Source organism: Schistocerca serialis, chromosome 4 (assembly GCF_023864345.2).
Source record: "Schistocerca serialis cubense isolate TAMUIC-IGC-003099 chromosome 4, iqSchSeri2.2, whole genome shotgun sequence".
In the NCBI taxonomy this organism is placed as follows: Eukaryota; Metazoa; Arthropoda; class Insecta; order Orthoptera; family Acrididae; genus Schistocerca; species Schistocerca serialis.
In genome coordinates, this window is record NC_064641.1 from 28,740,164 (window position 1) to 28,765,542 (window position 25,379).

Genomic DNA, 25,379 nt, shown 5'->3' on the forward strand with positions numbered 1-25,379 from the left:
TTAAGAGAATGCTCAGGAAGAATCAATGGGAAAAGAAGTGGTATACGGTAGTATTAAGGAAGGAAGACATACACTTGAAAATCTCTGAGGCTATACATACTGCGATGACGAACTGCTCGGTAGGCATAAAAGCTGAAGAAGAACGATCATTTCTGAAACGGGAAATCACAGAAGTTGGAGAGAAAAATGTAGTCACAAGGAAGGTAACTGCAAAGAAACTGTGGGTAACAGAAGTACACTATGTGATCAAAAGTATCCGGACACCTGGCTGAAAATGACTTACACGTTCGTGGCGCCCTCCATCGGTAATGCTGGAATTCAATATGGTGTTGGCCTACCCTTAGCCTTGACAGCTTCCACTCTCGCAGGCATACGTTCAATCAGGTTCAAATGGTTCAAATGGCTGTGAGCACTATGGGACGTATCATCTATGGTCATCAGTCCCCTAGAACTTAGAACTACTTAAACCGGACTAACCTAAGGACATCACACAACACCCAGTCATCACGAGGCAGAGAAAATCCCTGACCCCGCCGGGAATCGAACCCGGGAACGTTCAATCAGGTGCTGGAAGGTTTCTTGGGGAATGGCAGCCCATTCATCACTAAGTGCTGCACTGAGGAGAGATACGATGTCGGTCAGTGAGGCCTGGCACGAAGTCGGCGTTCCAAATCATCCCAAAGGTATTCTATAGGATTCAGGTCAGGATCCTGTGCAGACCAGTCCATTACGGGGATGTTAATGTCGTGTAGCCACTCCGCCACAGGCCGTGCATTATGAGCAGGTGCTCGATCGTGTTGAAAGATGCAATCGCCATCCAAGTATTGCTCTTCAACAGTGGGAAGCAAGAAGGTGCTTAAAATATCAATGTAGGCCTGTGGTGTGATAGTGGCACGCAAAACAACAAGGGGTGCAAGCCCCCTCCACGAAAAACTCGACCACACCATAACACCACCGCCTCCGAATTTTACTGTTGGCACTACACCCGCTGGGAGATGATGTTCACCGGGTATTCGCCTTACCCACACGCCACGGATCGCCACATTGTGTACCGTGATTCGTCACTGCACACGACGTTTTTCCACTGTTCAGTTGTTCAATATTTACGCTCTTTACACCAAGGGAGGCCTCGTTTCGTATTTACCGGCGAGATGTGTGGCTTATGAGCAGCCGCTCAACCATGTAATTCAAGTCTTCTCACTTCACGCCTAACTGTCATAGTACTTGCAGTGGATTCCGATGCAGTTTGGAATTCCTGTATGATGGTATGGATACATGTCTGCCTTTTATGTATTACGACCCTCTTCAACTGTCGGCGGTCTCTGTCAGTCAACACACGAGGTCGGCCTGTACGCTTTTGCGCTGTACGTGTCCCTTCACGTTTCCACTTCACTATCACATCGGAAACAGTGGACCTAGAGATGTTTGGGAGTGTGGAAATCTCGCATACAGACGTTTGACACAAGTGACACTCAACCACATTTGAAATCCGTGAGCTCCGCGGAACGCCCTATTCTGCTCTCTCACGATGTCTAATGACTACTGATGTGGAGTACCTGGCAGTAGGTGGCAGCACAATCCACCTAATATGAAAAACGTATGTTTTTGGGGGTGTCTGGATACCTTTGATCACACAGTGTACTTCAGATCGTCGACGAGTGAAGAAATTAAAAAAAGGTCCAGGAAAATTTAGGAACAGTCCTTAAGAATGAAATAAGTAGTAAGTGCAGCGAAATGAAGGCGAAATGACTGCATGAAAAACGTAAAAAAAGGAAAAGGAAATGGTTCTATTATGGACTGATTCAGCATATCAGTCAAAATAACCTCCGATTCAATTAAAAGTAATGGCGGTAACATTAAGAGTAGAATTGCAATTCGACCAGTAAATGCACAGGAGATACATGGGAAGAGTACACTGAAGGCCTGTATCAGGGGAAAAAAGTTGTCTGATGAAATGACAGAAGAAGAAACAGCAATCGATAGAGAAGAGAAAGGGAAGCCAGTATTAGAATCAGAATTTAAAAGACGTTGGAAGACTTAAGATCAAATAACGCACAAGGGACAGATAGCATTTCATTGGAAATTCTAGCCGGCCGGGATGGCCGAGCTGTTCTAGGCGCTACAGTCTGGAACCGCGCGACCGCTACAGTCGCAGGTTCGAATCCTACCTCGGGCATGGATGTGTGTGACGTCCTTAGGTTAGTTAGGTTTAAATAGTTCTAAGTTCTAGGGGACTGATGACCTCAGAAGTTAAGTCCCATAGTGCTCAGAGCCATTTGGATTTTCTAAAATTGTTGGTGGAGGGGGGGGGGGGGGGGGAGGGAGGGAGAGTGGCAATAAAATGATTATTCACTTGGGTGTGTAGAATGTATGAGACTGGCGACATACCCTCAGACTTACGGAGAAACATCGTCCACACGATTCCGAAGACTGCAAAAGTCGACACAAGTTTGGGAATTATTACACGATCAACTTAACAAAAATGGTTCAAATGGCTCTGTGTATTATGGGACTTAACTGCCGAGGTCTTCAGTCCCCTAGAACTTAGAACTACTTAAACCTAACTAACCTAACTACATCACACACATCCATGCCCGAGGCAGGATTCGAACCTGCGACTGTAGCGGTCGTGCGGTTCCAGACTGAAGCGCCTAGAACCGCCAGGCCACACCGGCCGGCTCAACTTAACAGCTCATGCATCCAAGTTACTGACAAGAATAATATACACAAGATCAGATAATAAAATTGAGGATCGGTTAAATGACGTTCAGTTTGGCCTTAGGAAAGGCAAAGGCTCAGAGAGGCAGTTTTGACGCAGCAGCTGATAATAGAATCAAGACTGAAGAAAAAGCAAGACACGTTCATAGGATCTGTTGACCTGGAAAAAGCGTTCGACAATGTAAAATGGAGCAAGACATTCGAAAGTCTGAAAAAAATAGATTGACTGTAATCGTATGGTATTGATGGCCGCGAGTCACCACCTGTGGAAGTTCGGCCGCCGAGTTCCAAGTCTTTTCAGGTAGCGCCACATAGGGCGACTTGCGTGTCGATGATGATGAAATGATGGCGATGAGGACGACATCCAATCCACGGTCGGGAATCGAACCCGAACATGCTGCATGGCAGTCAGATGCGCTGGCCACTCAACCAATGGAGCGGACTAATATTAATAACAAAATTCGCTGACAACAGTGCTATTCTCAGTGAAAGTGAAGACAGGATCTGTTCAGTGGAATGAACAGCCTATTGAGTGCAGAATATAGTTTGGAAGTAAACTGAAGACAGACAAAAGTAATTCAGAAAGGAGAACAGCGAGAAATTTAACGTCAGAATTAGCGATCACGATGTGGATTAAGATAATGAATTCTGCTAACCAGGCACCAAAATAACCCATGATGGACGGAGCAAGAAGGACATGAAAAGCAGATTAGCACTAGCGAAAAAAGGCATTCCTGGCTAAGAGAAGTCTGCTAGTATCAGACATAATCCTTAATCTGAGTAAGAAATTTCAGAGAATGTACGTTTGAAGCACAGCATTGTATCGTAGAGAATCACGGACTGTGGGGAAACCGGAACAGAAGAGAATCGAAGCATTTTAGATGTCGTGCTACAGAAGAATGTTGAAAATTGGGCGTGCTGACAAGCTAAGGATTCCACGCAGAATTGGCGAGAAAAGGAAGATGTGGAAAGCACTGACAAGAGGGGACAGGGTGGTGGGACATTTGTTAGGACATCATGGAATAATTCCCACGAGATTAGTGGGAGATGTGGAGGGTAAAATCTGTGAAGGAAGACAGAAATTGGAATTCGTCCAGCAAATAACTGAGGACGTAGGTTGGGAATGTTACTCTGAGATGAAATGGTTGTTACAGCAGAGGAATTGGAGGTTGGCTGTATCAGACCAGTCAGAAATTGAGGACAAAAAAAAAAATTGTTCCTTATTGCTTGCCACTGTGCCATGAACAATATGGTCTTCTTCTACCTTTGAAAGCGTTGTAAAACCAGTCAGCTAAATAACACATACATACCGGTGACCGCATGTTTGTTATTTAATGGAATCGCTTGATCAGATCTGTCTGAAGTAAGAAAAGCACAAGGAAAATCTTGTCTCACGTCGTCAAGCATATGAAACGTAATTAATTCTAAACTATATCCAATGGTTCAGTTGATGCAAATACAGTCACTGCGGTAATTTTTTAAGCATTTTACCTTGAGAAATATCCACAATAATGAGAACAACGTACTCTTTTGTCAGCAGTGAACGTCTTAGGCTGCTTACATGTTGTGACTTGTAGAACAACGTACAGTGGTTATCACTCGTGCTAATCTCGTTAACCCACACTTCTACACTGATAATATCTACTTTATGTCTCGTGGCATCTGAATGTAAGTTATTGTATTGCTCAATGGTACATAAATCTTTTCTGATTCCAAATGGATTTGCTCTTACTAGGAAGCAAATAAAGTGCCTCTTATTTTGTCGTTTATTGAATGGAACTGAATTCTGTTGACGATGTTTCTTTCAGTTTCCGTCTAGCCTAAATGGCGTTCTGATGATTGATATTGGTAGCTGCGTATTTAATCTGACAGTTACTATCTCTGCTCTCGGTTACTTCAATGCCTACAGCACATACAGCTTGTATTTTATTACTCTCTTGCCTTTTCAAGTGGCGTAAGTCCTTTCTTTCAAATACGAGTACATAATGCCCTGAATAACATACGAAGAAATGTCATGTCACATTATCTGGGTATTAATCGTCCACGCATTTTTACTTTTAGTGACAATATGTTTCTTTCGTTTCCTGTCTACAGTCACTGAATTTGTAGAAAAATTCAAATTCGTTCTCTTCAGGAGCTGTTTTGACTTCATGACTTCGTGTCAAGTGATCAAAACGGTATTTCTTAGAAGCGACTCAAGGACCTCAAAGTGAACATTTTATTCCCTTGGTACAACCGTTCTCTGATTCGTTTCGTGATAAATTAAATTACAAACCTGGTTAAACTCTTTGATACGTAAACTACACAAATTTTTGTAAATATTTGCACCTTTAAGAGCTGAGCGATACACTTAACTTTCCTGTATGTGCCTCTAATAAGATCTTTCTCAGATTATTGTTGTAATCGTAGCTTTTTCCACACTTTGGAGGTGTGTATCGTCTATCTTCACGTATCACGTTTGTGATGGTACGGCCTTATCTCGGATTCAAGAAGAAGAAAAACCTCGCTCTTTAAAAATGGCTCTGAGCACTATGGGACTCAACTGCTGAGATCATCAGTCCCCTAGAACTTAGAACTACTTAAACCTAACTAACCTAAGGACATCACACACATCCATGCCCGAGGCAGGATTCAAACCTGCGACCGTAGCGGTCACGTGGTTCCAGACTGTAGCGCCTAGAACTGCTCGGCCACTCCGGCCCGCTCGTTCTTTAAACACATCACAAAAAATTCACGGAACGGCAACGAAAATAAAAATTTCGACGCGTACAAAACGGAACACTTGCACTAGAAGGCGTCAGGCGTTAAGTGTGTTTTTCCTTTACTGTCTCGTTGAGCTTCGGCTCAGCCCGTGAGAGGTCGAGTCCCAGGGGCCCCAGGTGTACGTCAGGGGCCAGACAGAAGTCAGAAATGTCAGTGAAGACGCTTTACAAGTGTCGTTAAAGATTTCTCTTTGCCGAGTGCTTTCGTACTTGTAGCACTGACTGCCCGGACACCAGCTTTCTAAAGCAGTACTACACAATTCTCTCAAAAACCTGAAAAAATTACCATTGAGAATCAGAAGATTTACGAGCTCTGTTAAATACAAAATACAGTGTTTCTAGCTTACTAACGTAGTCACTGGTATCATAGTTAAGAACTACATTTTGAACTACACTCCTGGAAATGGAAAAAAGAACACATTGACACCGGTGTGTCAGACCCACCATACTTGCTCCGGACACTGCGAGAGGGCTGTACAAGAAATGATCACACGCACGGCACAGCGGACACACCAGGAACCGCGGTGTTGGCCGTCGAATGGCGCTAGCTGCGCAGCATTTGTGCACCGCCGCCGTCAGTGCCAGCCAGTTTGCCGTGGCATACGGAGCTCCATCGCAGTCTTTAACACTGGTAGCATGCCGCGACAGCGTGGACGTGAACCGTATGTGCAGTTGACGGACTTTGAGCGAGGGCGTATAGTGGGCATGCGGGAGGCCGGGTGGACGTACCGCCGAATTGCTCAACACGTGGGGCGTGAGGTCTCCACAGTACATCGATGTTGTCGTCAGTGGTCGGCGGAAGGTGCACGTGCCCGTCGACCTGGGACCGGACCGCAGCGACGCACGGATGCACGCCAAGACCGTAGGATCCTACGCAGTGCCATAGGGGACCGCACCGCCACTTCCCAGCAAATTAGGGACGCTGTTGCTCCTGGGGTATCGGCGAGGACCATTCGCAACCGTCTCCATGAAGCTGGGCTACGGTCCCGCACACCGTTAGGCCGTCTTCCGCTCACGCCCCAACATCGTGCAGCCCGCCTCCAGTGGTGTCGCGACAGGCGTGAATGGAGGGACGAATGGAGACGTGTTGTCTTCAGCGATGAGAGTCGCTTCTGCCTTGGTGCCAATGATGGTCGTATGCGTGTTTGGCGCCGTGCAGGTGAGCGCCACAATCAGGACTGCATACGACCGAGGCACACAGGGCCAACACCCGGCATCATGGTGTGGGGAGCGATCTCCTACACTGGCCGTACACCACTGGTGATCGTCGAGGGGACACTGAATAGTGCACGGTACATCCAAACCGTCAGCGAACCCATCGTTCTACCATTCCTAGACCGGCAAGGGAACTTGCTGTTCCAACAGAACAATGCACGTCCGCATGTATCCCGTGCCACCCAAAGTGCTCTAGAAGGTGTAAGTCAACTACCCTGGCCAGCAAGATCTCCGGATCTGTCCCCCATTGAGCATGTTTGGGACTGGATGAAGCGTCGTCTGACGCGGTCTGCACGTCCAGCACGAACGCTGGTCCAACTGAGGCGCCAGGTGGAAATGGCATGGCAAGCCGTTCCACAGGACTACATCCAGCATCTCTACGATCGTCTCCATGGGAGAATAGCAGCCTGCATTGCTGCGAAAGGTGGATATACACTGTACTAGTGCCGACATTGTGCATGCTCTGTTGCCTGTGTCAATGTGCCTGTGGTTCTGTCAGTGTGATCATGTGATGTATCTGACCCCAGGAATGTGTCAATAAAGTTTCCCCTTCCTGGGACAATGAATTCACGGTGTTCTTATTTCAATTTCCAGGAGTGTAATATTATTTTATGCAATGATGTTCTTGTTCCAAGATGCTACTCCAGGCGGGTGTAAAAATGAATGTGCGCAACGGAAAATAATAAACGCTAAAATGATGATTTGACCCTGTCTGACAACCCCCTGAAGCAGATCTTAGGTTCTTTTAATGCTCGTTTTTACATATAAATTACAGTCTAAACATAAATGAATGATGAAGGCAACTAATACTACTAAATGATAAACGTTGTTGTTCAATATATACTTATTATGGATTAAAATCAATCCTTTAAGTACAGTTGTGTATATTTCCTAACTAAAATTATTAATCAATTGCCCAACTCTGCCCCTTATTATGACTGCGTGGTCTAATATCACTAACGCAAAATGACTGACATCATCCACGTACCAAACACTGGAAGACACTACTTTCAAAGATGATCTACGGTGGTGTGGAACCTCAGTGGAAATAAACTAACGTTATCACAGCTGTTTAACTTTGTAGCCCTAATAAGCCGAAGCAATTTGCGATATCACTGTATGTGCTGCGTCCGGTGCATCGAAGTGATGGTTCTCGTACTCGTCTGCGACGATGGAAGAACTCCAGCCACAAATAAACTCTTTCAAACACTAGGACGGCAGAAGGCGGTCCTCTGACTAATATACTCTAATACTGTCTTCTCCTCTCTGTGTTCTACAGACGAGAAACGCCAACTCCCAGCCACAAGGACAGAGTTCAGATAACGTCTCAACGTAAGTATAGGCAGAAGAAGTGCTCTCAATTACTGAACGCTGCGTACTCAACGACTACTTCCAACCCGGAGGTGACGTCCAGAATCGCATAGGTTTGCAACAGTACAGTGGCTAACTGTTCTAACTATAAACTCTCCTGAGAGCAAAGACAGCAACTCCGTCTGTACCAACAAAGCTGATACCGAGCGACCGTCACACACGGGCGCTCACAACGGAAGACCTCGTCTCTCCACCGCTGGCTTCCCAGCAAGGTTCGGCTCCCCACCATCGTAATTCCGAAAACGAATCATATTCCCAATACCACGGAATATTCTCCCTCTCTACAGATTCTTCCGAACGCCGACCAACCATATTTTAGTCTTTTGTCGTCCAGCGCGGAAAGTTTGCGCTGAAAAACCTATACTCGTACAATGGTACGCTTCTGAGTAAAAATCTTTGGAAATAATCCAGCCTGCGTGGTTTCTGAGGTGCCGCTTCTTCGTTCCTCTCACCTGCATCCACGATTTGCAGCGTTCCCGGTTATCCTTCCGGTCCTGTTACAATAGCGGCCGGCTGTCACCTTATTGTGCTCCAGAGCTCAGGTGCCACGACGTCCGTCTCGCTACTTCCTGTGTTTAAGCAGGACCAACAACTGTGCGGGCCTTCCACCCAGAACTTGAGTTCTGCCTGCCATTTCATCTTCACTGGCGTTTCAAACTCTACTAGTGTAGGCAAACATTCATTACGCCGTTCTGTTAATAAAGACATTCCGTCACCTTTCATGCAATAAGCGTTAACAATTATTTACAAGGCGTACGTGACAGTATCAGTCTCCTTTATATATTCATATATACGATGTACAACCTATCAAATGATACCTAATTGTGGTTGTAGTTCACGGTAAAGTATGTGGATGAGTGCTTGTAAGGTGCGAAATTATAGCCACCTTACATTGTAATTACTTTCGTATGTAGTTTATGAATATGTCATTTTTATTTAAAAAAGGTGGTGAGCACGTAGCACACAAGTTTTGCAATGTTACAACGTTAGTTCAAATCACGTCAGAAACCTTTTTTACTTTTATTAGAACTCCGTATCTGTTACGAGTGGGAATGCTCATTAACAAAAACTGAATGGCAATTTTTAATAAAAATGATTTATTTTTTATTGCTACATATATGAAAGGGTTCTAAAAGAGTGTAGTCTATCACATATTTGCTTTGATTTGTGTGTTGACGACCTAGTTATGGAGTGGATATACTAAATACAGTTAGGAAAGAAAACAGGATTTAGCATACCATTAATCACTACACGGTCCACTTTTGCACTGAGGGTCACTGAGGCTCTGGAAGGTACCAACAGTGTTGTGGAGCCATCCCGACTCCAGTGCTGTGGTCAGGCGCGCTAGGTTTCTAGGTTGAGGATTCATAGTCCGAACAGCTCTATCAAGGTCGTACCACAGATTCTCGACTGGGTTTAAATCCGGGGTGTTTGATGGCCATGGGAGTAAGGTGAGTTCATCCTGGTGTTCTTCTACCCACTCATGTCTTCTGCGAGCTTTGTGACACGTTGCACTGTCCTGCTGGTAGATGCCATCGTGCCAAGGACAATGCAAACCGCATTTAGGGGTTGACGTGATCCCCAAGGATAGATGTGTACCTGTGATGGTTCGTTGTGCACTCCACTTTGACGAGATTTGTTCTTGGGCCGCACGCACCAACGGCCACCTGTCCGATGGAGCATGAAAAGGCCACCTTTCCCCACTCAGTGGACCTTCAGTTGCGATATTGGTGTGCAAGTTCCAGCATTTATCACCGATGAATAGCAGTCAGCATTGGTGCACGAACCACGCGCCTGCCGCCGAGATTCGTAGGCAACAATGGTCGCCCAACGGTCGTTGAGGGAACACTAATGGTAGCCCCTTGGTTCATCTGGGCCATCAATTGCTCAACAGTTGCACGTCTTGCAAATAACGGATTTCAGCTATCTGTCGTCTTTTTTAAATTTTATTGACACTTATAGATTTCAGCTAGAAACTAGCCATTCTCAATGCACTATCATTTTTTATCAACGCATTACAATATAACAGTCGCTGCGTGCAACAGCCTTCTGAATGGAAGATAACTTGAGTTGCACGTCCGTTCGCCCGCACACATCCCCGCAGCCTGTCATCTACGGCTCGTGGTGGACCACACTTGTCTCAGCGCCGGTTTTGCATACCGCCATTTTTCTGTGCACAGTATGCTTTATCCATGTCGGCACGCGACTTAGCTATTTCGGAAATACTTCCATCTTTGGCTCGAATGCCAATGACCATCCCCCTCAGGACGTCAGACAAATCGCCCCACTTCCGCGTTATGACAACGACTGCATTGTTGTCCGCGTCCCCCCGGAACCACCTCCCGCTAGTGCTGCCATCTGCAGTCTGTAAGTAGCTATTGGACGTTGACGTTGAACATAGCGCATTAGTGTGACTGGGCGTGTATATTATATACTGATGACCAGATTACTATACAGAAAACAGAAGATAATTTAGAAAAAGGAATGTATAGATTGAGCCAAAACGCAGCATTCTGAAATTTAACTACACCTGAAAGTAAGATGAAGATAATGGCTTTCAGTCAGAACGAAAATAGCAATAAGTGAGAAAATTTAAAAAAAGTATCCCCCTTCAGTTATCTGTAATCTGATATTAGATTCAACTATCGTAAAGACATTGAGAAAAAGCTTAATAAACTTCAAGCTATCTGCGGAGCAGTTGGAAGAACTTTAAGGGGCTCCGGAACGCCCTATACATGCAATGTTAAAATAACGCTTATAAATTACATCTTTCCTCACAAAGTATTTGAGGTAGGAAGTTAAACTTTTTACAGATTATTCATTGGAAAATGACTACAACTTAACACAAGGATTTTACAAAATTTTAGTTCAGTTATTAAAGATGATTTTTTTTTTCAATTGTAATGAAAATTCACAACATTTTTTTGCAATTTTTTATTTATATATTCAAAAATATACAGTTTTTTGGAAAAAGGCTGTGTTAAATTATGCAGAAGGTACTGTGTAACATTTACTGAAACTTTGAAACAAATATGTTTGGAAGATCCTTAGAAAACATGTAATTACTATGAGAAAATAAAAGTTTTGGGAATCGGGCGACAAAGATTGGATTAACTTTTTAGTGCATTCCAGGTCCATAGGATGGATTACCTTCATCCTCTGCAAACTCCTCCTCCAGCTTCCTCTTGTTCCTCCTCCTGTTTACTCTTGTTTGTATTTCTAGACTCTTTACAGCCCTGTCTGCAGCCCGAAGTCTTTCCTTGTCTAAAGCAAGCATCGCTCGTACCATGTTAGAACCTATCTTCATTCCCATATTTCTAAATACCTTGCACCTTACAATGTTGCCATCATTGAAAGTCGCAACAGCATCATACACACCAAAAGTGAGGTGTTTCTATTCCAACAAATACAGTCTTGGGGATTCTCGACTATTTACACTTTCATTGGGGTTTTGAGTTTTTCCGTGAATACACTTTTTCAACAGTTCAGGTGCTGCTAAGTCTCTGAAAATAGGTTTTATCACCTCCATTATTGCATGAGGCAGACTAAAATGTACCTGATGAACACGGACGTTAATAATAACACCATTTGACAGCAGTTTAACAGCGCCACAGTGGGTCACGCCCATGTAGAACACATTTCAAAAAAAGTTTAAAAATAGTTGTAGTCTTCGGAATTGAATAAATTATATATCTATTAAAAGGTAATAGTCTGCAGATTCAGAAAACGCAAAAAAGTAAAAATCGAACTTTTCATGATTTTGAGCCTTTCCGGAGCCCCTTAAAACAAAAAAGAAAGAAAAACAGAAAAAAAAACAAATGAAAATTGTAAAACTATGGATGTACCTACTCTTTTCCGACTCACAGCCAATAATAATAAAAAAAGAGAAAATCGTGTATACAGGCAACAAAGATACAATTCATGAGATATGTAAGAGGCTGTAACAAAATAGATAAAATAAGGAATGAAAAAATAAGATGAGATTTAAGAATAACAGCAGTTAATGACAAGGTAGAAGGGAATAGAAAATAATGGAAAGATCGTGTTGATGCAATGACAGAAAACCGATTACCAAACAAGACAACGAATTATCAAAAAAATGTTCAAATGTGTGTGTATTTCAATTGCTGAGGTCATCAGTCCCTAGACTTACGCACTACTGAAACTAATGCTAAGAACAACACACACACACCCATGCCCGAGGGAGAACTCGAACCTCCGGCGGGAGGGGCCGCGTAATCCGTGACATGGCGCCTCTAGCCGCGCGGCCACTCCGCACGGCAATGAATTATCGACTGACTGGAAAGAGAGGAGTAGGCAGACCTCGCAAGAGGTGCATAGATGATAGAGGCTGTGCAGGGTACTTACTGTAACACCTAATCTTTGGAAGGAGATGATGGTGATGCCATGTGAAAATAAGTTAAAATTCGGCGCGGAAATACCTTATTTTTACGCGCACAATTATATACAGGGTGATTCAAAAAGAATACCACAACTTTAAAAATGTGTATTTAATGAAAGAAACATAATATAAACTCCTGTTATACATCATTACAAAGAGTATTTAAAAAGTTTTTTTTCACTCAAAAACAAGTTCAGAGATGTTCAATATGGCCACCTCCAGACACTCGAGCAATATCAACCCGATACTCCAACTCGTTCCACACTCTCTGTAGCATATCAGGCATAACAGTTTGGATAGCTGCTGTTATTTCTCGTTTCAAATCATCAATGGTGGCTGGGAGAGGTGGCCGAAACACCATACCCTTAACATACTCCCATAAGAAAAAATCGCAGGGGGTAAGATCAGGGCTTCTTGGAGGCCAGTGATGAAATGCTCTGTCACGGGCTGCCTGGCGGCCGATCCATCGCCTCGGGTAGTTGACCCAATTTCAGACGATAAGGTTTCATAACTAACCTTTTTCGTAGGACTCTCCATACAGTTTATTGGGGAATTTGCAGCTCCCTGCTAGCTCTGTGAGTCGATTTTCCTGGGCTGCGAACAAATGCTTGCGGGATGCGTGCTACATTTTCATCACTCGTTCTCGGCCGTCCAGAACTTTTCCCTTTGCACAAACACCCATTCTCTGTAAACTGTTTATACCAACGTTTAATACACCACCTATCAGGAGGTTTAACACCATACTTCGTTCGAAATGCACGCTGAACAACTGTCGTCGATTCACTTCTGCCGTACTCAATAACACAAAAAGCTTTCTGTTGAGCGGTCGCCATCTTAGCATCAACTGACGCTGACGCCTAGTCAACAGCGCCTCAAGCGAACAAGTGTACAACTAAATGAATCTTTATAGCTCCCTTAATTCGCCGACAGATAGTGCTTAGCTCTGCCTTTTGTCGTTGCAGAGTTTTAAATTCCTAAAGTTGTGGTATTCTTTTTGAATCACCCTGTACATCAATAACACCGTTCAATGTCTAGAAATGAGATAGTATTTTATTATGTGTTTGAAGTTCCACATTTTTATACCAGATTATAATTTACTGTCAATACTCGTGTTTTCATCCGATTGCTAACTAAAAATTAAAGATGTTATGTTTATTAAGACATGATTCAACGTTTGTAAAATTGTATCTCTTTTTGAAAACGAACATAGACTTTTAATGAAAGTAAAATAGAAAATCGCTGCCACTGGCATCCCAACCTGCGTCTTTTCAGTTACAAGCCTCGTATGCTACACGTTCAGCTACTGTCGGCTAAGTTAATAATGTATAAATGTTTTGTACTTACCACTGCTCGCAAAGCTTTTAGTCTTCAGAGGCGATTCCATAGAGTTTTTGTCACAACTTCGATGTACTGCTTTAGGAAACCAGTGTCCAGGCGCTGAGCTTGATATCCGGTAAGCGTGAAGGAAGTCGTACAGAACCAGTCTGTATAAGATACCCTTGTTAGAGAATTCTGCCACGACTCAGTAACAGAAAAATTCGCCCAGAGATGATTTTGTGATGTGTTTTCGAACGGTTTCAGTTATTCGCAGGTGGCATTAATGCTTCCCACTTGTTTTATAAGTGACGCCTTCGCCCCGGTGTAAAACAGCCATTTTCCTCTTTATTCCCAGTCAATGGACTGGAAATAACGAAGGTACTTTCTTTTGAGTCGCGTTTTATTTTTCTGGTCCGTTCTTTTCTCTGCTCTTTGCAAGCGCTATCCGTTCTACCGTGGATTTAAATCACGGAGCTCCAGGACTCACCTGCAGTTCGTGCAGTGCCTCGAGAATGACACAGGGTTTGCCGCCGGTATATCGTTTTTTTCCCGACTGCTGCACCCGAAAGTATTTTCATGTGCTCTTCAAAACGACAAAGCATACAGAATGAATTTTCACTCTGCAGTGGAGTGTGCGGTGAATCTTCATGGCAGGTTAAAACTAGTGTGCTGGACCGGGATTAGAACCTAAAGCCTTTGCTCTTCGTGGAAAAATTCTCTGACGATTGAGCTATCTGCCAACGCTGCCAAGGGCCTTGTCGCAGTAGTAAGAACGATTCCCGTCACATCACGGAATTTAAGCGCTGTCAGGCTGGGCTAGCACTTGGATGGGTGACCATCCGGTCTGCCGAGCGCTGCTGGCAAGCAGGGTGCACTCAGCCCTTGTGAGGCAAACTGAGGAGCTACTTGATAGGGAAGTAGCGGCCCCGGTCTCGTAAGCTGACATAGAGGGTGTTTCAAAAATGACCGGTATATTTGAAACGGCAATAAAAACTAAACGAGCAGCGATAGAAATACTCCGTTTGTTGCAATATGCTTGGGGCAACAGTACATTTTCAGGCAGACAAACTTTCGAAATTACAGTAGTTACAATTTTCAGCAACAGATGGCGCTGCGGTCTGGGAAACTCTATAGTACGATATTTTCCACATATCCACCATGCGTAGCAATAATATGGCGTAGTCTCTGAATGAAATTACCCGAAACCTTTGACAACGTGTCTGGCGGAATGGCTTCACATGCAGATGAGATGTACTGCTTCAGCTGTTCAATTGTTTCTGGATTCTGGCGGTACACCTGGTCTTTCAAGTGTCCCCACAGAAAGAAGTCACAGGGGTTCATGTCTGGCGAATAGGGAGGCCAATCCACGCCGCCTCCTGTATGTTTCGGATAGCCCAAAGCAATCACACGATCATCGAAATATTCATTCAGGAAATTAAAGACGTCGGCCGTGCGATGTGGCCGGGCACCATCTTGCATAAACCACGAGGTGTTCGCAGTGTCGTCTAAGGCAGTTTGTACCGCCACAAATTCACGAAGAATGTCCAGATAGCGTGATGCAGTAATCGTTTCGGATCTGAAAAATGGGCCAATGATTCCTTTGGAAGAAATGGCGGCCCAGACCAGTACTTTTTGATGATGCAGGGACGATGGGACTGCAACATGGGGCTATTCGGTTCCCCATATGCGCCAGTTCTGTTTATTGACGAAGCCGTCCAGGTAAAAATAAGCTTCGTCAGTAAACCAAATGCTGCCCACATGCATATCGCCGTCATCAATCCTGTGCACTATATCGTTAGCGAATGTCTCTCGTGCAGCAATGGTAGTGGCGCTGAGGGGTTGCCGCATTTGAATTTTGTATGGATAGAGGTGTAAACTCTGGCGCATGAGACGATACGTGGACGTTGGCGTCATTTGGACCGCAGCTGCAACACGGCGAACGGAAACCCGAGGCCGCTGTCGGATCACCTGCTGCACTAGCTGCGCGTTGCCCTCGGTGGTTGCCGTACGCGGTCGCCCTACCTTTCCAGCACGTTCATCCGTCACGTTCCCAGTCCGTTGAAATTTTTCAAACAGATCCTTTATTGTATCGCTTTTCGGTCCTTTGGTTACATTAAACCTCCGTTGAAAACTTCGTCTTGTTGCAACAACACTGTGTTCTAGGCGGTGGAATTCCAACACCAGAAAAATCCTCTGTTGTAAGGAATAAACCATGTTGTCTACAGCACACTTGCACGTCGTGAACAGCACACGCTTGCAGCAGAAAGACGACGTACAGAATGGCGCATCCACAGACTGCGTTGTCCTCTATATCTTTCACATCACTTGCAGCGCCATCTGTTGTTGAAAATTGTAACTACTGTAATTTCGAAAGTTTGTCCGGCTGAAAATGTACTGTTGTCCCAAGCATATTGCAACAAACGGTGTATTTCTATCGCTGCTCGTTTAGTTTTTATTGCCGTTTCAAATGTACCGGTCATTTTTGAAACACCCTGTACATAGGGACAGGAAAGCGGTATGCTGACCACTGCCCCTTCATACCCGCACCCAGTGACGCCTGTGGGCTGAGGATTACACGGCGGCCGGTCGGTACCGTTGTGCTTTAATGGCCTGTTCGGGTGGAATCTAGATTTTGAGCTATTCTGGCAAGTGTCACGACAGAGCAAGACAGGCAATAGCTTAACATACAGTCGCCTCTCAACAGCAATCTTTATTTCAGACCGACCAATGGAATCCCAGAATGTGACGTCGGGAACAAACTGACGACCAAAACAAGACATTACACAGGAGAAGACCATCACCAAAATGCAGTTATTAGTTGTCTAAAGGAGGACCACTGGGTTTAAATCCGGTTAATGTGGTGGTCAGGACACCACGGTGAACTCGACCTGGTATTCTTCGAACCACGCACGCTCACTGCGAGCTGTGTGACACGTTGTATTGTCCAGCTGCTTGATGCTATCCTTCCGAGGAGAAAACAAAGTGCATGTAGGGGTGGACTTGGTGCCCAAGGACTGACGCATACTTGTGTTGGTCCATTGTACCTTCAGAATGACAAGATCACCCAGGGAATGCTATGAAAATATTCTACAGACTCTCTCTCCTCCAGCTTCGACCCTTCCGTCAATTGTTGCAGGGCTGGCGTGCGAACTACAGCCTCCATCGCCGATGCACATCAGTCAGCATGTGTGCATGAACCAGGCTACAGAGGCCCATACGAAACAACGTTCGCTGAACGATTGTTGAGGAAACACTGTAGGTAGTCGCTGGGTTCACCTGGCCGGTCATTTTCTCAACAGTTGCACCACTCTTCGTCCGCACTCACCTCCGAAGCCGTCGTTAACACATGTTATTTATGGTCCGTGGTGCAGCACAGTTACCTTGGCGCCATTTTGGCATGCACTTCAACCACTGCGGCAAGCGAACATTTTATAAACTTTGCCGTTTCGGAAGTTCTTCCACCCTTAGCCCAAAAGCCAATGATTACGGCTTTTTGGACGTCACATAAATCGCTCCGTTTCCGCTTTACGACAACGACTGCACTGTTCTCCGCATCCCTCGACGCACTTTATATACCCTCCACTGCTTGTGCTGCCATCTGACGCCTGGGAGCGGTTATTGCACGTAGACGTCGAACATACGCGACTGTAACATTAATCTGACTGCATCGTGTATAACGATGCGGCTTAATACCGAATATGATTTTATTCAAATTAACACTGGATGTGGAAGCGTACGAACTTACTTAACAGCCACTTCCGGCATCTACATAAAATTTCCTGAAATTTTCAACCCCTTTCCAGATCGGTATTTTTTAATTATATGTATTTTATAAGCTGTCTTCGCCTGGTTCAAGTTTTCGTATTTACTTCGTCCTCTAGAAATTATTCCCAACTTTACTGCCCCGTATTACACTACTGGCCATTAAAATTGTTACATCAAGAAGAAATGCAGATGATCAACGGGTATTCATTTGACAAATATATTATACTAGAATTGACTAGTGATTGCATTTTCACGCAATTTGGGTGCATAGATCCTGAGAAATCAGTACCCAGAACAACCATCTCTGGCCGTAATAACGGCCTTGATACGCCTGGGCATTGACTCAAACAGAGCTTGGATGGCGTGTACAGGAACAGCTGCCCATGCAGCTTCAGCACGATACTACAGTTCATCAAGAGTAGTGACTGGCGTATTGCGCCGAGCCAGTTGCTCGGCCACCATTGACCAGACTTTTTCAATTGGTGAGAGATCTGGAGAATGTGCTGGCCAGGGCAGCAGTCGAACATTTTCTGTATCCACAAAGGTTCGTACAGGACCTGCAACATTCGGTCGCGCATTATTCTGCTGAAATGTAGGATTTCGCAGTGATCGAATGAAGGGTCGTCACACATCTGAAATGTAACGTCCACTGTTGAAAGTGCCGTCAGTGCGAACAAGAGGTGACCGAGACGTGTAACCAATGGCACCCCATACCATCACGTCGGGTGATACGCCAGTATGTCGATGACGAATACACGCTTCCAATGTGCGTTCACCGCGATGTCGCCAAACACGGATGCGACCATCATGATGCTGTAAACAGAACCTGGATTCATCCGAAAAAATGACGTTTTGCCATTTGTGCACCCAAGTTCGTCGTCGAGTACACCATCGCAGGCGCTCCTGTCTGTGATGCAGCGTCAAGGGTAGCCGCAGCCATGGTCCACGCTGCTGCAAACGTCGTCGAACTGGTCGTGCGGATGGTTACTGTCTTGCAAACGTCCCCATCTGTTGACTCAAGCATCGACACGTGGCTGTATGATCCGTTACAGCCATGCAGATAAGATGCCTGTCATCTCGACTGCTAGTGATACGAGGCCGTTGGGATCCAGCACAGCGTTCCGTATTACCCTCCTGAACCTACCGATTCCATATTCCGCTAACAGTCATTCGATCTCGACCAACGCGAGCAGCAATGTCGCGATACGATAAATCGCAATCGCGATAGGTTACAGTCCGACCTTTATCAAAGTCGGAAACGTGATGGTATGCATTTCTTCTCCTTACACGAGGCATCACAACAACGTTTCACCAGGCAACGCCGGTCAACTGGTGTTTGTGTATGAGAAATCGGTTGGAAACTTTCCTCATGTCAGCGCGTTGTAGGTGTCACCACCGGCGGCAACCTTGTGTGAATGCTGTGAAAACGTAATTATTTGCATATCACAGCATCTTCTTCCTGTCGGTTATATATCACGTCTGTAGCACGTCATCTTCGTGGTGTAGCAATTTTAATGGCCAGTAGTGTAGTAGTAAAAACCAACTTTTATTCCCATTGGCATACAAGTTTTGCCTCTATTAACTAATCCTGCAAAGCCTAACATGAGAACATTGCCCGCCTTAATTTTGACACTTTTTTAGAAAAGCCTTTTGAAGCAGTCAGTGTATTTCAATCAAAACACGATGTTAAAATACAACTATCCTGATAATTAATTTCACTTAAAAGAATACATTTTAATTACTATTAATAAATTAAAACATCGATCAAAACACATGCATAACTCTTGTAATGCTTTGCTTGGACAAAATTAAATTTCAGTTTTTAGTAATCCTCTAATACTGTGGTTCTCAACCATAAACCCTGAGTGCAGTCATATTTTAGTTAGTACACCCCAACCACCCGCTCTCCCTGTCCCAATCATCATCAACAATAGCGCCTAACATTATAATGACAAAGAACTTCCTTTGCACACTTATTTTTAAAAGGAAGGAAGGAAGGTAAACGATACATAGTTTTGAAACTTCTCTGTCTTTCCTGAAACTTCTTTGAGTTTACTTAAACTGCTGGGTGCAACTGAAGCTACTGTCTCGTTACTTTTTTTATCATTTCAGCAGTGACCTACGGAATTCTCCCTCACAATGACAACTGAAACTTAACCTATTCATTTATTACCCACAATATACAAGCCCAGCTCAGTCTGACTGCTCTACAACGACAACATGACTTCAAATAGTTAACACAAAAGAATGGCCCTAAATTGGAAGAAATCCTAACAATAACCCATACTTTTCATAAGTCACTAACCTCACAGAAAATCTTCATAACACGAACTACAGCAATTACAGCAAGCAGCAACTACAGCCAGCTAAATAAAAGGATACTAACTACTATAGGCTCTAACTACTAGGAGGCATATGGTTAGCAAAAAAAGATATTGTTGAAGAGCAAACAACGTATTTAGCAGAGTTTACCTTATTCCTGTGACATCCAGTTCCAAAAATTATATAGTCATCAATAATTTCGCTACCCAAACATTACCAACTATATTCATCATCATTTTACAATGCATGTCCTACCAACATTGAGTCTCCACGAAGATGTTCAAGCCGTCCGCTCACTAACTGCTAACTGCTAGTCCGTCCAACCACAGAGTCTATTACAGAGGGCGCAGAGCGCTGTCAGCAATATTATTACAGTCTATAGCGTTGCCAACATACAAACATATAAACAGGCTACGTAGGTGTTTTGTTAACGCACAAGCTTATGAGTGAATGAAGCAATTGGTACTATTTATACCTAACAACGTTTTTTTATGGAATGACTAGCTTACAAACCCGGCATTGCCTGCGTATTCATTTTATGAATTTTCTATTACAAACGAAAAAAATGAACTGCGTTTCTAGTGTAACAGCGAAAGTAAAACATTTCTGTGTGTTCCTGAAGACACCTTTGAAATTATGAATCAGGTTCCGAAAGCAGGCCGGAGCTGCTTCGCGTATTTAGAATGCGATTTTTGTAAATGTCTGTATGGCAACGCCTCTTTATAGCTTTACAGAAGACTGATGTTTTCACCCGCGACCGTTTGCTGTTTGTGGTTGAAAACCGTGAAAAGCGCTTGCAGATGTTAGGGATTTCCTTAAGCTTACTTGACTGTAGGAGTGTCTTAATAGTAAAGAATAAATGGATAAAAGCTTCGTGCATGATGTGGTGTTTTATTACGCATCTCACTATTTATGACGTCATATATACTGAACTATGACCGTTAGGGGTTTTTTACCCCCACAGAGATTGTTGCCTTATGGTAAGGGATACGTGTAGTAAGTTTGGTTGAAATCGGTCCAGTGGTTTAGGAGGAGATGTGGAACGTACACACATACATACATCCATTTTTACCACATGTATGCATGACACAATTGTCGGAACATCGCCAGTGCTACCTACAACTCCTTATCAGGCAAGAAACATAACTTTCCACATTGGAGGTAGAGACTAATAGCAAAGCATTCTGCCTCTGTATCACTGTTCTCCCTAGCGGCGCTTGCTCCATCCACAACCTGCACCTCCACTTAAAATCAAGCAGGTTGAAATACTTACTGTTTGTAAATCACTTCATTGCTGGACTCCTTATTTCTGAAATGGCAGAAAATGGAAGGCTTCAGACTTGCAATGATTTATTTCTGACCACTGCCACTGATAACAACAATAGTATTGCGTGGGCCCTACAACAGTGTATAGCCATTACATCATGTTGTGCTGTGCAGTCAGTTTATTCGTTTATTGTTGCGAAGTGAGTACTGAAGCCATTTTTGGTCTATTGCGGGAAATAACAACAACTAGGAGAAGGAATTATAATAAGGTATCTACACGTATGTGATACATGTGTGTCAGTGTTAGCCGGCCGCGGTGGTCTACATCTACATCTACATTGATACTCCGCAAGCCACCCAACGGTGTGTGGCGGAGGGCACTTTACGTGCCACTGTCATTACCTCCCTTTCCTGTTCCAGTCGCGTATGGTTCGCGGGAAGAACGACTCGTCTCTGGTCTCTGGTCTCGCGGTTCTAGGCGCGCAGTCCGGAACCGCGCGACTGCTACGGTCGCAGGTTCGAATCCTGCCTCGGGCATGGATGTGTGTGATGTCCTTAGGTTAGTTAGGTTTAAGTAGTTCTAAGTTCTGGGGGACTGATGACCACAGATGTTAAGTCCCATAGTGCTCAGAGCCATTGTCAGTGTTACTGTTGTAGATGCTCTGTGGAAAGTACAAAACATGTGTGCAGTGGGCGGACTATGTATGAAAGACATTCGTACATTCGTTTCAGAAGCCGCAAAGTCCACAATACTGTGTCACGCGTTAATACTAGTATATAAAAAAAAGATAATTATTGGTAACTTATGAAACCACTGTTACAGTCTTACGAAATAAAGATAATAGTAATGTATTTTAAACATAGCTGCGCAACAGCAACGGTTCCACGTAATAAGATTAAAAACAGCCGACCAGTTGCAATGGATAAAGTAATCTTTACCTAGGTTTCGACAGCTTTAAATCTATCTTCTTCAGAAGTCGGCAGTATTACATTAATATGGAATGATATGTCATTGTCGTTTTTACAAATATCTGCATAGATCCATTAGTCCAAAATAAAATATAGCCCTGAAAATAGCTCACAAGCTCTGCAACTTCCATGCACTAATTTTTATTTACATGACAAACCCTATTTTCAGGGCTATATTTTATTTTGGACTAATGGATCTATGCAGATATTTGTAAAAACGACAGTGACATATCATTCCATATTAATGTAATACTGCCGCCTTCTGAAGAAGATAGATTTAAATCTGTCGAAACCTAGGTAAAGATTACTTTATCCATTGCAACTGGTCGGCTGTTTTTAATCTTATTATAATAGTAATGATCTAATAGAAATAATTTAGTTTAATGACCGAGAAACACTTGAACCCTGTTCTTTTCACGCCTCAGAAAATCACATTATTCCACTCTAGGATGGGAATCACTACTCTAACAGACGGAATCGTTTAATACGAGGGTAAGTCAATTATTATCCACAGTTTGGTTATATTTTTGTTTATTTTGTTAGTGCTGTCATTTTGCGTTGATGACGCATGCTTTGTTGATTTGTTGTTACAATTTTCGAGCTGCTAGGTTAGTTTAGTTGTCGCTGCCGTGTTGTTAATTGTGGCTGCTCCGCTGTCTATTTGCACCAAAGAACAGCAACGTTCAGTGATCCGCTTTTTGTGGTCGGAAGGCGTATCAGGGGCTGAAATTCATCGAGGACTTTCGGTACAGTACGGGAACAGTGTTTTGCCACAAAGGAGTGTCTACGAATGGATTGAAAAATTCCGAAATGGTCGCACAAGTGTGACGCACGGTAAAGGAGCCGGACGACCGTTTACCGCCACAAATGAAGAAACCATTGAGCGTTCACGTCAAATGATTCTCTCAGACAGACGATTAACTATTGGCGAAGTGGCACATCGTCTGTAAATTAGTCACGGTTCTGTCTACGAAATCATCCACAACAGATTTGGGTTCAAAATAGGGCTTAACATCTGAGGTCACCTTTCAGTGACTCATACGCAACAGATTCCACAGCAACTCCAATAAATCCTGCATATAGGGCTATTACAAATGATTGAAGCGATTTCATAAATTCACTGTAGCTCCATTCATTGACATATGGTCACGACACACAACAGATACGTAGAAAAACTCATAAAGTTTTGTTCGGCTGAAGCCGCACCTCAGGTTTCTGCCGCCAGAGCGCTCGAGAGCGCAGTGAGACAAAATGGCGACAGGAGCCGAGAAAGCGTATGTTGTGCTTGAAATGCACTCACATCAGTCAGTCATAACAGTGCAATGACACTTCAGGACGAAGTTCAACAAAGATCCACCAGCTGCTAACTCCATTCGGCGATGGTATGCGCAGTTTAAAGCTTCTGGATGCCTCTGTAAGGGGAAATCAACGGGTCGGCCTGCAGTGAGCGAAGAAACGGTTGAACGCGTGCGGGCAAGTTTCACGCGTAGCCCGCGGAAGTCGACGAATAAAGCAAGCAGGGAGCTAAACGTACCGCAGCCGACGGTTTGGAAAATCTTACGGAACAGGCTAAAGCAGAGGCCTTACCGTTTACAATTGCTACAAGCCCTGACACCCGATGACAAAGTCAAACGCTTTGAATTTTCGGCGCGGTTGCAACAGCTCATGGAAGAGGATGGGTTCAGTGCGAAACTTGTTTTCAGTGATGAAGCAACATTTTTTCTTAATGGTGAAGTGAAGAGACACAATGTGCGAATCTGGGCGGTAAAGAATCCTCACGCATTCGTGCAGCAAATTCGCAATTCACCAAAAGTTAACATGTTTTGTGCAATCTCATGGTTTAAAGTTTACGGCCCCTTTTTCTTCTGCGAAAAAAACGTTACAGGACACGTGTATCTGGACATGCTGGAAAATTGGCTCGTGCCACAACTGGAGACCGACAGTGCCGACTTCATCTTTCAACAGGATGGTGCTCCACCGCACTTCCATCATGATGTTCGGCATTTCTTAAACAGGAGATTGGAAAACCGATGGATCGGTCGTGGTGGAGATCATGATCAGCAATTCGTATCATGGCCTCCACGCTCTCCCGACGTAACCCCATGCGATTTCTTTCTGTGGGGTTATGTGAAAGATTCAGTGTTTAAACCCCCTCTACCAAGAAACGTGCCAGAACTGCGAGCTCGCATCAACGATGCTTTCGAACTCATTGGTGGGGACATGCTGTGCCGAGTGTGGGAGGAACTTGATTATCGGCTTGATGTCTGCCGAATCACTAAAGGGGCACATACCGAACATTTGTGAATGGCTAAGAAAACTTTTTGAGTTTTTGTATGTGTGTGCAATGCATTGTGAAAATATCTCAAATAATAAAGTTATTGTAGAGCTGTGAAATCGCTTCAATCATTTGTAATAACCCTGTACTTGGCGATTTTACAAGGTGGGTGTTGCATATTCATGACGGCACATATTGTTTCTGCTGCAGTGTGTCCTTTCCCAGTAGCTCTCAATCCATGAAAGCACCTAGCACCTCCTTCAAAATAATTATCTTTACACTTATCAGAATTCCAAAATGAATGAATATATTTAGAACTGGCACAATCAATGATAAGTTTCCTGGCTACTCCATTTGGTACCTCACTGCATTCATGTAAACTAACTGGCCCTCCATATACGTGTAAACCTATCAGTATATAACCTAACCTACCACTTACATCACTTTAGTATTGAGAAATCTGTGCATCACAACGTTTTATTTTAATCTCCGAAGCACTGATGGTTGTTTCTCTAGATACTGAAGAGTTGGCCTGTGTTTCATTGCCTGTAACCTCACACGTCACATGTTGAATAAAATGTTTCCTTTTACCCGAAAATCTTTTACCATGAAACCCACATTTCTTAAAAACCGTTTTGGAGTCGTACTTTGAGAGATTTACCAATCTATTCGTCACTTTTCCTCGGAAAAACGTTAGCACTTCCACATACAACGCGTGTTTATACTATGAAATGATACGGCACTGTTTTTTACAGTGCTACCAATACAAACACGTAATTTTACCTTTATAACACAGCAATCCACAGCCTTCTATATAAAAATTACTGATTTTATTAGATCTTGAAGTAACTCACGTAAAAATTTTAACATTGTAAACCGGTGTAGATTATATTTAAAAAATAAAATAAAATACTTCCCTTGTGAGTTTCTATCATTTTATTCGGAAAATGGCAAATTTTATAATGAGAGAAAAATACGAAAATGTGAAAAAAAAATT